Raw genomic sequence first — 16,822 nt, forward strand, 5'->3', positions numbered from 1 at the left:
CCTGTAATGCCAATCAAGCTGTAACCTCCCGCCGTGCTGTGTCTCTGCCATCCAAACAGGACAGAGACCAAAGAGTGAAAACAAAACCAGAGGCACAGCTGGGGAAGAGCTCAGGGCAGGGTCACCCGCTGTGCCAGAGAACCACAGGATGGGATGGAAAGGGCGTTAAGCTGACCTGGTTCCATCCCCTGCTATGGGCAGTGATGCCTCACTCTAGACCATGACACCCAAGGCTCATGGAACCCCTGTGAGCTGTTTCTAGACCCTTTTCTCCCAGCATCTGAAGGCACTTTGAGGCCTGTCCCACCACGCATGCAGCCAGGGCCCCACGGCTCCAAGCAGTGCAGTTTCTTCCCAGCCCCATCTTTTACAGGACTAAACCTCAAACTTGGCCTGCGTTTTGCATTTGGTTTTTAAATCAGGCATGGCTCTGGAAAAGTCGCACCAGGAAATAAAACCCATCCCGCTGCAGTGCTCCCCACAGCAGAGCCACGGCCTTTGATATCCAAAACCCTGCTGCTCGTCTAAAAAACAAACGTTTAAGCCATCAAGCGTGTTTATTCCATTTGTCCTTTCGGTGCCAGGGAAGGCCCAGGCTGCCACACATCAGCTAAAGCATTCCCAGTGAGGTCCCACACACTGGGATGGGAGCAGTTGGAGCCCCAACACAACCCACACCATGGGATAGGCCAGCCTCAGCCCCACCACCCCGAGATGAACACGGACATCCAGAGCCTAAGGACAGGACTTGGGATTCAACCCATTGCTTGCAGCGTGAAGGAGATCACCTCTGTTCCTCCAAAGGCAGTGACATTTTAGTTCATTTGCCATCCCTGCAGCCTGATGGCTTCTCACAGAAAACACCATGGATTGCTCTGCTTGCAAAGCGGGTACAGGGGAATACGGAGCCCCAAATGAACCCAGTTGGAAAGATGAAGCTGCTGCCTCATCAGAGTGACACACCACTGACCATGGGTCCAGCCATCCGTGCGCTCCCAGGAGCTCAGCACCAGCAGCTTAGAAATACAACTTGCGCTCCGTTTAAATGCTGTGAACACCAATCTGCTCCTGCTTTAAACACTCACTGGTGCCACAGTGGGACCCGTGAGCATCCAGTAAGTGGGCTGGTGGCTCCATCCATCACCATGGAGCTCACTTCAGCGCAAGGGCTCCCTCTTACCACCTTCCAGCCACATCCCACAGCCGCGGAGCTGCATCTCTTACGGCAACAGTAAACTCAGTGGGGACTTTCCCCACCTTTTTCCCAAAGCCTCACCAGCAGTGAGCTAAATCCAGATCTGCTCTTCACACCCACCCACGAGCTGGGGCAACCAGCAAAGGTTCCTTAGCAGGAGGAGCCGCGTTCCTCTTGCTTTGAACATGAAAGCAGCCCGAAGGAGGGGATTTTGTGGGGGAGGAGAAGATTCAGCACAAAAATCCCCCAAAACAGGGAGCAGCAAACACTGCCTTCAGCATCCCTGATGCCAATGGGGCTCCTGTGGACAAAGGTAAGGATGGACGTTACCCAAAGCAGGTTTTTCTGCTCAAATCAGCTCTCAGGAGGCCTCTGTCCACTGGAGCAGAGGGATACGAGTGTTCGACCTGCTCAGCTTCCCCTCTGGTCTCCACTCCTGTGTATTTGGGGCTGGCTCTTACACTTGCACCCATTTAACCTCCTGTTTACACAGTTCATATTCCACCGAGGCAATGCAGAACACACAGAGCACTACAGCAGCAGAGAAGCTGCCCTGTTTCCCAGCTGGACAAAGCCTCCATCTCTCTTCACGTGAGATCCTGCACTGTCAGCACCTCTGCCATGAAATGAGTTGTCCATGAGGAATGTTTCAGGGAGACCCAGAGGCTGCAGGAGGAGGATTCTGGATGCCACTGAGTGCCCATGGAGTTTGCTCTACAGTAACACAACCCAGAGGCAAGGATGGTTCTTCAGCCTTCCTACACCATTAACTCTTATGCTCCCATGATGTGGTGCTTCCTCCTCAATGCCAGAAGCCAAATGGGTTTTGGTCAGCCTTTGGAGGGCAAACACAGCAGCCAATAGCCCAAAGGAGCCAGGTAATATTAGCTGCTCCTTTGAGTAAGGAAGTCTTGGTCTTCTCAAGTTCACGGGTGTCATGTGAAAACCTCACTGGATTCACCACCAGCTGAGTGCTGGGTACCTGATGAGGGACAGTTCTGGATGTGCCCGTTTCATGGATGAGAAAGCTCAGGAATGACCTGGAAAAACAAGGTTCCCTTGCTCTGCAGGAAAGCAGAGGATGGAGCCTGTTCCCAGCATCCTCCTCCCAACAGCCACCACCACCACATGCAGCAGTTTGCACTGGGAACAACTTCTGAAAAGCCCTGAAAAGCCTCCAAAGGCCCAAACTCATCAAGAAATGAGCAACAACCACAGGGAAGCAAATCTATGGATGATCCAGACCTCTCATGGACCCCAAAACACCTGAAAGGACCCAGTTCTCAGAGCACAGCCCCAGAGAGGTTGGAGAGCCCTGCACTGCTCTTCCCAAAGCTGGAAAAGCTTTGACCTGGATTACAGACCAGCATCTCCTTTCCCACTGTGGGAACAGCGATGCCTTGGAGAGGCAGTGGGAGCGCAGGAGCGTGAGCAAACCCATCAGAAGCAGGAACTCAATTTTGCCCATCATTATCGTTGGCTTTAACAAATAGCTGCTGGGGATGGCAGGTACTTTATTCATTTCCCCCCTATGCACATGCAGGATGATTGAAGAAATCCCTGGCCTGGTGATTTGTTTGCCTCCCTGGCTCAAAATAACCAGCTATTTATTTTTAAACAGCGGGATGCATCAAATCCTCCAATGAAGGCAATGGAGCCAGAAGGATGTGCCATACACATCATGGCACCAGCACCCGGCACAAGGCTTCAGCCAGGAGGAAAAAGCCACGTCCAAATCTCCCATTTCAGAGCTGGGAAAATGAAATCAAGGGATTGCAGATTTCCACAAGGCATTTCCCACACCCTTGAGCCCTCCTGGAGCCCTCTGAGGCCAGCGCAGCGCCCACATCCCCATCAGAGCTCAAGCTCCTCTCCCGTTCCAACGGCTGTAGTCACTCGCATAGGATGATGCAGGATTCACTCTTTGCCCTCTCATGGGATTGCTCCTGGAGCACAGGAACCAACAGCAGCAGCAGCTGATGCACAGATCCAGGGTCAACCACCAGCCCTCCTGAAGAAACACCACTGGGGCTGTCAGCTGGTGTCCTGGTGATGATCTCCTGGTGGGGCTGTGTGGGCAGCAGGGAGCACAGATCCAAAGGACAGGGCATCTTCTGCACAGCTCTGCCTTGGAGCACCATCCCTCAGGGGGAGGATATTCTCAGGGCTCACAACCCCAGCAGAAATGGCACGAGGAAGCCTCAATATCCCCATCCTGTAGGCCCCTACAGAGGACCTTTGGTGTGTGTTTGGAAGCACCATCTCCATCCTTTGTGGTCACCAAGAGTGTTTTCCACGTGAGTGTCCTGGGTTCAGTTTGCCTCTGGAACACGTGGGAAAAAACAGAAACCAAGACAAACAGTGCACACAGGCGTGGAATCATGGAATGGTTTGGCTTGGAAAGCACTTTAAAATCATCCAGTTCCAACCCCTGCCACAGGCAGGGACCCCTTCCACTGGAGCAGCTTGCTCCAAGCCCCGTCCAACCTGGCCTTGAACACTTGACCATGCTTGCCTGTGGCAGGCTCACCACTTCAAAGAGGCACCAAAGCCAGTGCAGATGTGACCTGCACCCCCCCTTTACCCACCAGTCCTGACCCAGCTTCCCCAGACACAGAGCAGAGACCCAACCATGCCTCCCATCAGTAAGGGGGACAGCCCAGTAATAAAGCACAGGATGAGGTAGGATGCTGGGGACACTGGCCCAGCTGAGCCCTCATGCACACCTCTATGCATACACCTAGGCCAGGAAGACCCCTGCCGGCTGCAAACACACTTTGAGGCATGAAAACTTCATCTCCTCCCTTCATCTTCTCCTTACCCAGCCTAAACTCCAGCTCCTTGCCCTGCCAAGTGCACTGGAGGCCTGTGGTCGCTCTCAAAATCCAAACAAGCCTCTTCAATATCTCCTTACAGGGACCAGCAGCAAAGCCTTTAGGGCACGTAGTCCATGAGCAGCCCCAGGGGCCAGAAATGCCATTGATGCTCCCACCCCGCAGCACCAGACAGGCTTCTGCAGGTCTAAAATTGAGGCCCAGAAACATGATAGGGGCTGCTGGAGCTTCCTCCGCATCCCTCCCCAAGGAAGCAGGATCACATCGGAAGGACACGCAGCAATGGTGGCTTGGCCTCAGACCTCGCCCCGCCTCCTGCCCTGCACCCAGCTCCAATTGGGCACAAGGATGGATTCATCCTCACCCTCCGAGGGTGCCAAGCTGTGCCTTGAGCTGGAAAATGTAAATCTTCTTATCAGCACGTTGCAACAAGTCCTTCCAGGAAGGAGTTAGCAGGGAACTCGCTCGGTTGCCCTCCTGGGGACCCGGAGCGGGGCTGGAAGCAGACCAGGGCTTGCAGATGTTACAGATGGGCAGTGTCCAGAGGCTCCAGAGCTGGGGGGGATTCTCCTCCTCCTGACAAGCTTTGCAATAGGACAGAAACCAGCTGTGAGTCTCAGGGCTTGGATCCCGGGCAGGAGCAGAGGTGACAGGAAATCCCAAACCAGAGGAGAATGCAGCTTGTTCTGGGTCAAATGCAGAGGAGGAAGCGGAGGCAGAAGCGGAGGTGCAGAAGAGCAGCGCAGGTCGGGTCTGTACAAGGCTTCTGGGCACTCCCAACACTTGGATTCTGATGCCAAAGCTCAAAACCCCAAAGATGATCAGGAGCTGGTTCCCCAAAACATCCAGGGTCGTTCCCAAAAGGGGCTCAGAGGATGAGGAGCCAACGACTCCCCTTGCTGAAGCAGGGCAGTCCAATGGCACGCAGGACCAGCAGCACCGTCTCCCACTGCTGCACAGATGAACACTCCATCCCTGCCCGCTGAGGGTCAGACTGCTCCCAGACTTGCTCTGGACACGCAGGGAGAAGGGCAAGACCCCTCTGAACCGTACATGGCAAAATCCCTGGGCAAGAAAACACTCTCAGCTATGAACAGGGAACTAACACTTGATGCACCACCATTTTAGAGCCCTCAACAGCCACAGCCACAGCCACACACAGATACCACCACCACACCTGGGAGAAAACAGCTTTGCTTCGTGCTTATCAGCCAGACAAGCAATTCTCCACGCACGGACAGGGGTTGGAGAGCAGGAACACATCCCCGAGACACCCTCTCCTGGCTCCAAACCCACATTCATTATGCCCAGGCGGTTTCTGGCAGGGCAGAGCGATGGCTCTCTGATTAGAGATGTGTATCAGGAAGCTATAATGAAGGTGGGACACTGACACCGTGATGAATATTATATTTCAGGAAAATTTAAATGAAATGATCCATCATGCCCAGCAGATCAGCAACACCTTCTGCCAAGCACCCGCACTGAGCACAGCGGCTCCTGGACCACGGCTCCGCTTCGGGGCCCTGCGGTCACCTTGGCTGGAGGAAGAACAGCAGCAATGGGTAAAGAAAAGCACTTTGTATTTCCAAGGGCACTTAGGGAAGCAGCACCACTAACCAGCATCACCAACCAGCATCACTAACCCGGCACCATCAACCAGCATCACTAACCCGGCACCATCAACCAGCATCACTAACCCGGCACCACCAATCAGCACCACCAGCCAACATCACTAACCTAGCACCACCAAACAACATTACTAACCCAGCACCACCAAACAGCATCACCAGCCTAGCACCACCAACCAGCACCACTAACCAGCATCACTAACCTAGCACCACCAAACAGCATTACTAAACCGACACCACCAACCAGCATCACCAACCTAGCACCACCAACCAGCATCACTAACCAGCATCACTAACCTAGCACCACCAACCAGCATCACTAACCTAGCACCACCAACCAGCATCACTAACCTAGCACCACCAACCAGCATCACTAACCTAGCACCACCAAACAGCATTACTAACCCGGCACCACCAACCAGCATCACTAACCCAGCACCACCAACCAGCATTACTGACCTGGCACTACCACCCAGCATCACTAACCTGGCACCACCAAACAGCATCAGTAACCGATCACCACGAACCAGCACCACTAACCCACACCACCAACCCACTCACCTGCAAGAGTCACAGCCTCCTCCAGCACAGCACTGAGATACCCCTTGCATCAGGACAACCAAGGTTTCATCTATTCAAGGCAGTTCGGGTCCTGGCATTGAGCACACCCAGAATAGAGCGTGCTCGGAAACCGGACGGCATTCCAGCAGGATGCGGAGGGGAAGGGTTATGGAGCCACTTTTCCCCTAAGTGAAATATTGCCGCTGGCTCAATGGAAGCAGGAGAATCGTCCCTCCTGGGAGGAAGCTATCAGAAACCACTCTCCCTCCGAGCGTGGCCAGCTCACCGTTTGCTACCTGTTGCATTTCACCATCGGGCAAAACGCTGCCAGAGCATAAGGCAACGTTATAAAGCAAGAGCGGGTGCAGCAGCGCGCAGGGCAGGGCCACCAGAACCGCTGCGAGCTGCTGCAATCCAGACACGGCTGCATTACACATTCATCTGAATTTTAAATACAGAGCATTCCGACTGGCATCCTCACAACTGCCACAGCAGCCTCGGCACTATGGCTTTTATGGTAATTCACAGGGAGTTACCCACAAGGCACCACAGAGATGTTCTTGGCAGCCATCCTAAACTGATTTTTATAGTTAGTGCATGGGTAGACATAAATGTTTAAGGAAAGGAAAATGGAGACTCAAAGAGAAGGAGCAGACCAGGAGGTTCCTGCACTGCTCCAACCGGGAGGCTCCTGCACTGCTCCAACCGGGAGGCTCCTGCACTGCTCCAACCGGGAGGCTCCTGCACCGCCCTGCTCATGGCACATGATGGTTCAGTGCACAACACCACTGGGCCAAGGTCCGTGCCACCAGCAGCCGCTCTGTGCCAGGGACCGGGGGACAGAAGCACCACTTGTTTCATGAACTGGTTTGCAATGGGCAAGCCCCGTGCACAACCGCCGTAATGCCCAGCCCTCTGCATCACTCTGGCATCAGTGCCTCTGGTTTTCCAGAGCATCCCCCTGCTCTTTGCAGGGTGTTCCAAGTTGTGCCAGGCCAGGAGATGGCATTGGCACCACCTGCCTGCTCCCATTGGGTGCTTGCCTTCAGGTCTGAGTGCTCAGCCCCCATCTGGCCCTTCCCCAGGTTGCCCAGGGGGGTCAGCTCCACCACCCAGCTTCCTGGAGGGGACAGGATCAGTCCCACCTTGTTGGTGGAAACCACAGCATCCTGAAAACCACATCTGATGTGCTCCGACACCAAATCCTTCCTGTGACCATCCCTGCCCCCCAGGGCCACCCCTCTGCTCCGGACACATCCCCTCCTGAGGGGAGGGAAGGAGGATTTAGCTCCCACCTGCCTGCTCCACCTCGGAGCTCCCAGCGGGATGTGCTCTGCCATTCACCTTTGCTTTCCATGCATCCTGAGCCGCGCTGGCCGGGGTGACACGGGAACTTCACACGGCGACTGGAAAATGCTGCTCAGCTTCTGAGTGCCCTTCCCATCCAGCGCAGGGAAAGAGTCAAAGCTGCAGCCAGCGAGTGCCAGCAGCGTGGGGAACAAAGGAAAGCAGCAGCACGAGGGAAAACTTGGTCGGTCCAAGCCAGAAGCAGCACCCATTTATGCTCCCCAGGAACCAGAGCAGACGCTGGATGATACCAGAGCTGAGGATTAGGTTAAAGAGCCATAAATCCCCAATTCCTGCCGGTTTCGCATGCACGAGCACACGCGTGGGTTTGCAGCACGGCGAGCAGGCAGCCTGGCCCTCCCTGCTGGCTTCACAACAGCAAAATGGAGGGAAGCACTGAATGAACCTTTCAGCTTTAAATCATCTGTGCCATTACCAACACCCCTGATGTGGATACAGGCGCACCACGGAGAAAACACACCCCCAGTACAGCAGCAGCTCCGAGGGAGCGATGGTGAGATACACCTGCAGCACCGCGCCGAGCCGACACGCTGCATTCCAGACCCGGCTGCTCCTTTCCAGCAATGGGATTATTGCATTTTGAACCCAGCCCACCGTGCCCTCCCTCTCCTTCCTGCTCTCTGCAATCCTGGCTCCATGCTTCCAGTCAAGGATGATCAGGAGCACTTTGCCTCCAGCCTTGTGCCTTCTGCACCCGGAGCACATGGATACCCTGGGTAACTCTGAGCTGCATCCTGTGTCAACTGCCTGCAAATGTAAGTGAAAGGAGGGGGGAAAGCCCTGAAAGCAGCGTTATGTGAACTGCGGGCATTTCTGAAGTTAGGATCTGGTGTAACTCAACTCATCCCATGGTGGGGTGTGGAAATCCACCATCTCCCAGGAACACGGCAGCAAGCGCCAGGGAGACAGAACCATTCCTGAAGGCTGGGCAGAGCAGTTTACCCGTTGTGCTCTTCAGCTGGGTAAATAGAGGCGTTGGCACAGGGTGCCCAGGGAAGCTGTGGCTGCCCCATCCCTGGCAGTGCTCAAGGCCAGGTTGGACACAGGGGCTTGGACCTCCAGGAGCTGGGCAGAAGCAGCCCCAGCCTTCCCCACCCAAACCATTTCATGACGTATGCAGATGTGCACACCCACATTGGTTTAACATCGGATGGGTTGCCCGGCCCAGTTTAACTCGATGGGTTTTTAAACCTGTTCAGGCAAACTACTATCTGCTTTCTAATCTAGAGCAGCTCTGTGGAAACGCTGCCAGGGAACTGGAGCACGGACGTTACGACAGATCCTATTTGTACACCAACAATCAAACTGCAATGGCCTGAGCTGGAATAAGGTATGGAAGAAAGCAATGCTAAAATCACATCTCTCTCTGGGCTGGCCATGTCCATGCAGCAGGGCTCCGGAACCACGCTCTGCTACACCAGGAGCTGTGCAAAAGTCATCTTCAAAGCTTTCCAAACCCAAAGTACACAAACCCAGGTGAGTCCTATATAGCCCAGGGCTGCAGCAGGCTGGACTGGGATACGGCCAAGCCTCACTTCCCCAGGGCAGGGCAGAAGTCACTGATGCAGCCAGCAAGTCCCAGGAGTAGGGAGGGATCCCAGCATCGTGTCCTTGTGTGTCCCCACCCCTACGAGCTGGGCTGCCATCACCCTCATCACCACCCCTTGTCTCCAGAGACAGAGCAGCAGAGCATCCCTAAATGGCTCTAAAGACCCGCACCTCCTTTAAGGAGCTCAGTGTGTGCACAATGCCCCTTGCACCGCGTGCCTGCACCCCCCAGGGTGACACAGGAGCACCCATCCCCTTCCTCTGCACCGCAGCACCTCCTCCTCCTCCTCCTCCTGCACCCGTGTGCGCTGCTCGCACGGGCGTGTGGGAGCCACGCGCCTGCCCTCGGGAGCGGGTGGGAGGACGGGAGCCAAGAGGCTTCATTAAATAAAGCTTAAGGAGACTCCCAACCAGCTCCTTACCGCGCAGGCAGCACGGGCTCAGCACCTGGCGTGGGTGATGCAGCAGGCTGGGCGCCCCGGGGCACGGCCCTGGCAGAGGGCTCTGCAGGCAGGACACGCGGCTCCGCAAGGGCTTGTTCAGACGAGCAGCAAATAATCCGACAGCACAGAGAGAGATTGCAACGGGAATGCCAAGCGCCATCCATTGCTAAGCCAAGGCAATGGTACCCAAGCTAGAAAAAAGTCCAAGGGAATTACGTTGGAGCAGACCCAGAAGTCTAAAGAGTTTGTAAGTCGGAGGGAAAAGGGGGGAAAAGACAATTCCCGTTTGCTGGCTGATGGCAAAGAGAAAATAATCACTCAAATTATAAAGCAAACAATTGGAAAAAGAGGGGAAGAGCAAAAGAAACCCACAACAGTTTCACAAAGAGAGCCCTTGGATTGTGCCAGCTCATTGTCTAACGTACTCTGCAGGAAAGAAACCGGCCTGAGCTTTACTACTCCAGAGCTCACAAGTTTCTGTTCCAGCCAGACACTTCCCAGCCTGGATCACTACCTTCAGCTTCCAACATTCCCTAAAAACCCCAGTTCTGGGGCTCCTGCCTGGAATCACCAGCCCAGGATTCCTGATCCGCTCCCACTGACCTCGGGGCAGGCAGCAGGAAGCAAAGAGCTTCAGGGATGGAGGGAGCAGGGCCAAAGGAAGGGATTATTTGGAGAAGGTTGGGTGAGTTTTTCATGCTGTTGAAGCTCTGATTCGTAACTGAAGGCATTTGCAGATTTGCCTTTTTTTGAGGAGAGAGTTATGAATAATATTCATGTTCTTATCAACTCATAGAAGAAGAATTTAAAGCTCAAAGTGCTGTGAATTAAACTACTCGGCAGCACCTTTTTGATGCAGCTGAATGAGCCCTCTCCTCACCATGCGCTCGCGCTGCCCACGCCGACTCGGGTTAGATCTGGCTTCACTTTATCTCCGTGTCCCACAGTGGCAATTTTGTTATCTCTGCATGCAAAAGGCAAACTGGTTTAGTGGGGAACAGAGCGGGTTCAAGTAAAACCCATCCGCGGTGGCAGGCCGCAGGCAACACCTCACATCCATCACGGCAACCGCCACCCGCACAGCCTCGTACGCCACGTGGGAGAGCAGACAAACAGCTCAGTACGAGTTCACTACCCCGAGTTACCCTGCAACGGGGCGGGCAGACGGATGGGACCTTCCCCTGCTCCATGCTGGGAGACCTCAACCACCCCTCCACCACCGGGCTCTACTTCAAGACCTCAAAGCAGCATCAGGAGGGGCAGCCTCCCCCCTCAACGACAGCTCTGAGGTCTCCAACTATGGTCCAAGCCCTTCAGGCAAGCGTGGCGGGCAGAAGCTGCCTATGAAGAACCACAAACACCCCCCTCCAGCCTCAGTTTCTCCAGCGTGCGCCACATCATCATCACCTTGGCCATTCCACCTCGGGTGACTGCATCCTCACTGCCGCATCTCCCCCCACAGAAGCAGCAGAATTAAGGGTCTAACAAGAACCCACCCTCCTGGAGCAAAAGCAAAGGCATGTTTTCCCTCTTCTCCTTAGGGAATGTGTTATTCCTTAGCACCCAGACAAACAGCAGAGCGATCCCGCTCCCCATGGATGAGACACCCCGGGACGATGCTGCATCCACTGAACTCACGTTTCTAACTCCCTGTGAGCTCCGGGACCAGGGGACAGAGCCCCATGGGACACAAAGGGCTTGACCCCATCCTGCCAGCGGGGCTGATGCCCAAGACAACTCCAGCAGGTCCCGAGGACCTCCTGCTCCCCATCACCTCCACCGCCCTGTGCCCCAGCGTCCGAGCGGCTCCGCAGCGGGGGACCCCTCTTCCCCCGCGCTGCTCGGTGCCGTGGCTTCAGCTGGAAGCTCCTCTCGCATTACTCAAAGTATTGATGACATTTTCCCATTGGAAATATGGGCCCTCACCACGCACAGGAAGGAGGAGGAGAGTGCCAGCAAGCTCGTTAGCTTCCAAGTCAATCTGGCAAGGAACAATTAACAGCTTCCCACCCCCGGGGTGGCAGGAGGAGGGGGGGACCTCCCCCTCAAGGACCCTGCCCCCTGAACCTACCTTCATGCTCAGGACCCCAATGCACATTGATTCCCCCCCATCAGGACCTCCTGCAGCCCCATTTCCCCCAGCAGGACCTGCTCCCGGTCATGCCACCGGCTCCCCCAGCCCAGCGCAGGTTCCCAACCCCCAAAACATGGTTTTTAGGTGAAGAAAACACAAATCCACCCTATTTTGGTGCTGGGGACACAGGGAGCTGCGAGGCAGCGCTGGCAGCCCCGGAGCTGCGGGCAGCAGCAGAGGTGTGAGTCTCCTGCAAAGGCAGGGGGTTTGTGCGGGAAGGGGATGCTCCAGACCCGCATCCCATTGCCCCCCCCTGGGCTCTCCCGCTCGGAGGAACGGCTGGAACCTCCCAACAAAACCCGCTTCTTCCTCCCTTTGCTTCCGTGGAAGCGAAGCCTCCCGGGACTCGGAGAGCACAAACAGCCGAAGAGCAGAGCTGTCCCCACCCTGAGGGGGTGCAGCACCTCCCCATGGGTGTCAGCCCTTCACCAGCACGACTGTTTCCTACCATTATCCCACCTTTTGCTTCCCCAGGAAGGACTGGAACGGGATCCTCCCGGTGAAACACAAACACCATCGATCGTTACCCTTATTTCGGGGGGATGAATCGCTCCCCATGTGACAAATTCGGGCTCAGGAACACCGGGGCTCCAGGGACAGCTCTCGCTACCGCAGGATGGCCCCAGGGCTCGGGATTTCAGCTGAAATCACAGAGAAATCCCGGTGGGTGGATGGCAACGCCGTCACTGCCAGCCCCAGGGGTGGCCCTCGGAGCCAGCTCCACCTTGCAGGAGAAGGCTTGATGCAAGGAAGGGGACCCCCCAAAGTGGGGTCTTGGGTTGTTTCGGGGTGACCTGGGTCCCTTCCTCGCTACTGTCACCATCAGCAGGACATTGCACAGCCAAGGGGAGCGGGGCAGGCTCCGGAGCGGGTGGGGAGGACACAGCACCCCCAGGGGCACCAGGATTAGAGGTGGGGTGCAGGCAGCACCCGGGGGAACACAGCCACATCCCCAGGCTGCGGCACGGCCCTGCCAGCGCCAAGGGAACGCTCCAGGGTCTCCTCCATCTCTTCCGGTACCCGCATCCCGGTGATGCTTCTCCGGGAGACGACACCGGCTTCTCCACCGGAGCATCGCCACCAGAGCCGTCATCACCGGAGCCACCAGCCACCGATGCCACCGAGAGGGGACACTTCCCCGCCAGCCAGCACGGGGTCCCCCCCAGCCCTGCTCATAGGTCCTTAGCACAGGGGTGATGCCGGAACACCCCGAACCCCGCGGTCACCGCAGCACCGGGCACCTCACACCAGGGGGACACGGGGGAGCGGTGCCGGTGAGGGGCGCGCACGGCGGGGATGGGGGAGCCGGGGGATAACGGCGGGGGCACAGGGAGGGCGAACCGGCCGCGGGGCGGAGGCTGCCGCCTCCTCCGGTGCTCCCTCGGTACCGGCGCCCCCCTCGCACACCCCCCACCGTGGGCCACCGCGCCCCCTCCCTGCGCCCCCCGCTATAGCGCGGCCCCTTCTCACGGCGCAGCCCCACGCACCCCCCCATAGCCCCCTATGGCACCCCCGCTTCTCCGATGCCACCCACCCCTATTCCCTCGCTACACCGCGGACCCCCCCACCCGGCCGCACCCCTCCCAAGCGCCCCCCTCGCTACCCCCCCCTTACCCCAGCGCGTTCCACCTGCACCGCCACGGCGCCCCCCCGCGCCGACACCGCCCTCCCCGCTATAACGCGCCCCTCCCCTCCGTTGTGACCACGGGCGGTGCGCGCCCGCGCCCCCCCCCATCCCCATCCCCGTTACAACGCGGCCCCTTCAGCCGCACCGCAACACAAAGCGGCCCCGCCGCGGCGCCCCCCCCGTTATACCGCGCCCCCGCCGTACCTGGCGCCGCGGCCGCCCGCTCCCATGCTGGCCGGCGGAGGGGCGCGGAAGGGCCGCGGCCGCCCTCCTCCTCCTCCTCCTCCTTCCTCCTCCCTCCTCCTCCTCCTCCTCTTCCTCCGCCTCCTCCCTGCGCCCGGCGGCTGCGCTGGGGCCGCGGCGCGGGGACACTGCGGCTCGAGCTCCCGCCCGCCGCCGGCCACTCGCACCGGTGACGTCATTCCCCGGGCCGCCTGACGTCACCGCGGGGCGGGACACACACACACCACACACACACACCTTGAAGCGGGGGGGGGCCGCGGGTGACGTCACCGCGGAGGCGAGGGGCGTGGCCACGCGTAAAGCCCCCCCCCGAGCAGCGCGGAGCGGACCCGGTGATGCCCCCCCCCCCCCCAGCCCCCCCATCCCGGTCCGTTCCCCGTTTGCAATGTCCCGTTTGTTTGACGTCATCAGTATCTTTCCCCCGTTCAACCTGTTGCCTTCAAGGTACCACCCGCACCCCCCCGCCTTCCGCTCAGCGCGGCACCTGTGGGGATAACACCCACCGCTGGGGTGTATCCATCGCGTCTCATAGTCTGCACCTCCGGTTATTCCCCGTATTCAATGTATTCCCATACTTCATTTATTCCTCGGATTTAGCATATTCTTTATATTCAATATGTGTGCCATGCTCCATATATTCCCCATATTTAATATTTTCTTAATATTCAACATTTTCCCCATATTTAGTGCCTTCCCAGATTCAAATATTCCCTATATTTATTTATTACACGTATTCAATATATTCTACATGTTTAGTATATTCTCCATATCCAGTTATTCCCCATATTTAATGTATCATTTGTATTCAGTATATTTCCCATATTTAATGTTTTCCCCATATTTGAACTATTCCCCATCTCAGTGCCTTCCCCACTCTTCCCGTTCTCTATTCCCCCTCCCACACCATTCCCACTGGAGAGGTGATGCTCCAGAGAAATGGCAGAGAATTGGAGGAATCACTTCATTATCATTCCCCTTGTTGGAGGTCCTGAGCGTGCCGGGGCCCAAAGCCACGTCCCTGGCGAGGCAGACGGGTGCTCTGGCCCCGAGGGCAAGCTCCCACTTCCCCATCTGCTGCTCCATGACTCTCCTTGATCCCATCGCGCCTCCTCACGCTGACCAAATGTCAGCCCAAAGCCGGGTTTTAACCATTCTGGCCAAATCCGGCACAGAAACGTTATTATTTCTCTTCTTCTTCAGCATTCAAGGCCAGGTTGGACAGGGCTTGGAGCAACCTGGTGGAAGGTGGAACTGGGTGAGCTTTAAGGTCCCTTCCAACCCAAACCATTCCTGGTTCTATGATCCTGGGGGCCAAGAGGAGCTGAGGAGTCTCGGGGCGCGGGCAGAGATGTGGGATTTTGCTTGTTTCACTTGGCTTGTTGAGCCAAGGGGTCTACAGAAGCCAGTAAGGATGCGTGGGTTTCTATAGCAGCCCAGAGGGACACATGGGGTCCATAGAAGCTCCTGAGATGTATAGAGACCCATAGAAGTCTGCAAGAGCCCATAGGGACCTATAGGACCAGCTACAAGGTGCCCAACGTGCTCCTGCACGATCCGGCCCCATTGTCTCATGTCCTGGAAGAGTCTCCAGCTGTGCATGCTCCTTCCCATCCTATCCTGCAGCATCTCTTGTAGAACAGGGATGTTATTTACTTCCACATCCGGAAGACATCCACTGTCCCCATCAGGGCAGCTCCTTCCCAAAGGGATGCAGAGCCTGGTGGCAAACACAGCCTCACCACAGCACCCGCATCCTATCTGCTGCATCTATCTCCTTAATGGATGTATAACACTTTACAGTAATTTCCTCATTTGTCATGCAATCAAATCCTTTGATCAGACATGGGAGAAATGTAAATATCAATTATTAACCATCCCATTCTGGTCTTGCTTGACTGGATTTATTTTATTTATTATAATGTTTTTTTGGGGAAGGAATTGATTCATTTGCAATTCAACTCCACCATGTTCTTAATTAGGATGCTTGCATTTCTGGATAAGCTGTGTTTTTGAAGGGAGAGAGATTTGATCTAGAGCAATCGATGCCCCCATCTATATTTTATAGCCGAGAGAGAGTTGTGAAGGGAAGTGTAAAAGAAGTGGGGGGTTTCAAGCCTGCACGTAGGGGGCTGTTCTGCCACGGCTGCAAATCTCAGGGACCAAATTTGCTGCTTGACTGTCATTTATAGCCCTGCGAAGCGTTGGCATGGAATGGAGAGGTGGCCAGGAAATATCTGACAGAACATCGTTCCATCTGCAAATAGATGGGGGGGTTTTGGTGGGGTTTTTTATGTTTGAGAGGGAAGCGTTTGTATAAAACCACGGTGCCTGAGGCAAAAATGGCTTTGGAGATGAAAATAATGAGGATAATAATAACAGTAAGAAGAAGGGGGAAACTCAGCTGCTTGCTTTCAGGTTTTCCGGTTGGAAATGGTTTTCCACTTGAGATAAGGGCAGGTTGGATGGGGCTTGGAGAAGCTGCTCTAGTGGAAGGTGTCCCTGCCCATGGCCGGGGTTGGAACGGGTGGGCTTTAAGGTCCCTTCCAACCCAACCCATTACGTGGTTCTATGGAGTTTCTGGTGCATTCACAGCCTCAAGAGTCCGGCTGGGGCTGCCGCACTCATCTCTCCGCATTGCACTCTCCGCACCCTCACCACGTTCTCGCCGGTGCCAGTTCTGCAGGAGGCAATCCCCGTCCTTTCCCCCTTTGAATCCCAAATCTGGCTTAACATTCAGGGCACCGGGAGCTCTCTCCTCGCAGCCAGGCTGTTTATTTGCTTTCTGGAGCTTTATTGAAGCTGTGAGCGTTGCATTTTGCAAGCTGTTTTCCTCCTGAAAGCGAGCAAGCTGCGCCTCTTCCTTAATCATCTGCTTTTGTTTGCTGGAAGGAAAATACCAAATATCTCATGACTTGCCATAAAGCTGTGAATGACTGCACGGATGCGCAATTGCTGGGTGTCCTCATGACTAATGGGCTTGTTTTCAGGTGCATGTGGAACCTGCGGAGATGTGGCCCCTAATCCCGCTTGAGTCTGGTTTTAATCAGGTGTTCTGCTAAAGCACAGGGCAGCTTTTTATCAGCCCAGTGGTGGCTGATGTGGAAAAGTGAACTAGCCACATCCTAATGCCATCTTGTCATCATGTTGCACCAAGTTAATGTAATCCAGCCCGTGAGACACATTCTGTGGGGCTCTGAAGGCCTTTCTGAAGGTGGGAGCATCCTTTATCCTCCAAACCCAA

The 16,822-nt window shown here is 55.9% G+C and overlaps 1 protein-coding gene across 1 annotated transcript in view; it reads right to left on the minus strand.

The window, feature by feature from the left end:
- Positions 1-13,719, minus strand: part of PTPRS (protein tyrosine phosphatase receptor type S) — a 135,548-nt gene extending 121,829 nt beyond the window's left edge. Inside the window, exon 1 of the mRNA XM_061355854.1 lies at positions 13,543-13,719. The gene's annotated coding sequence lies outside the window, so the exon portion shown is untranslated. The remainder of the gene's footprint in view (positions 1-13,542) is intronic.
- Positions 13,720-16,822: the final 3,103 nt, after the last annotated feature.

This window comes from Neopsephotus bourkii, unplaced genomic scaffold, assembly GCF_033783945.1.
Source record: "Neopsephotus bourkii isolate Nb327-2 ecotype Australia unplaced genomic scaffold, CSIRO-AGI_Nbou_v1 NB_838, whole genome shotgun sequence".
Lineage (NCBI taxonomy): Eukaryota > Metazoa > Chordata > Aves > Psittaciformes > Psittacidae > Neopsephotus > Neopsephotus bourkii.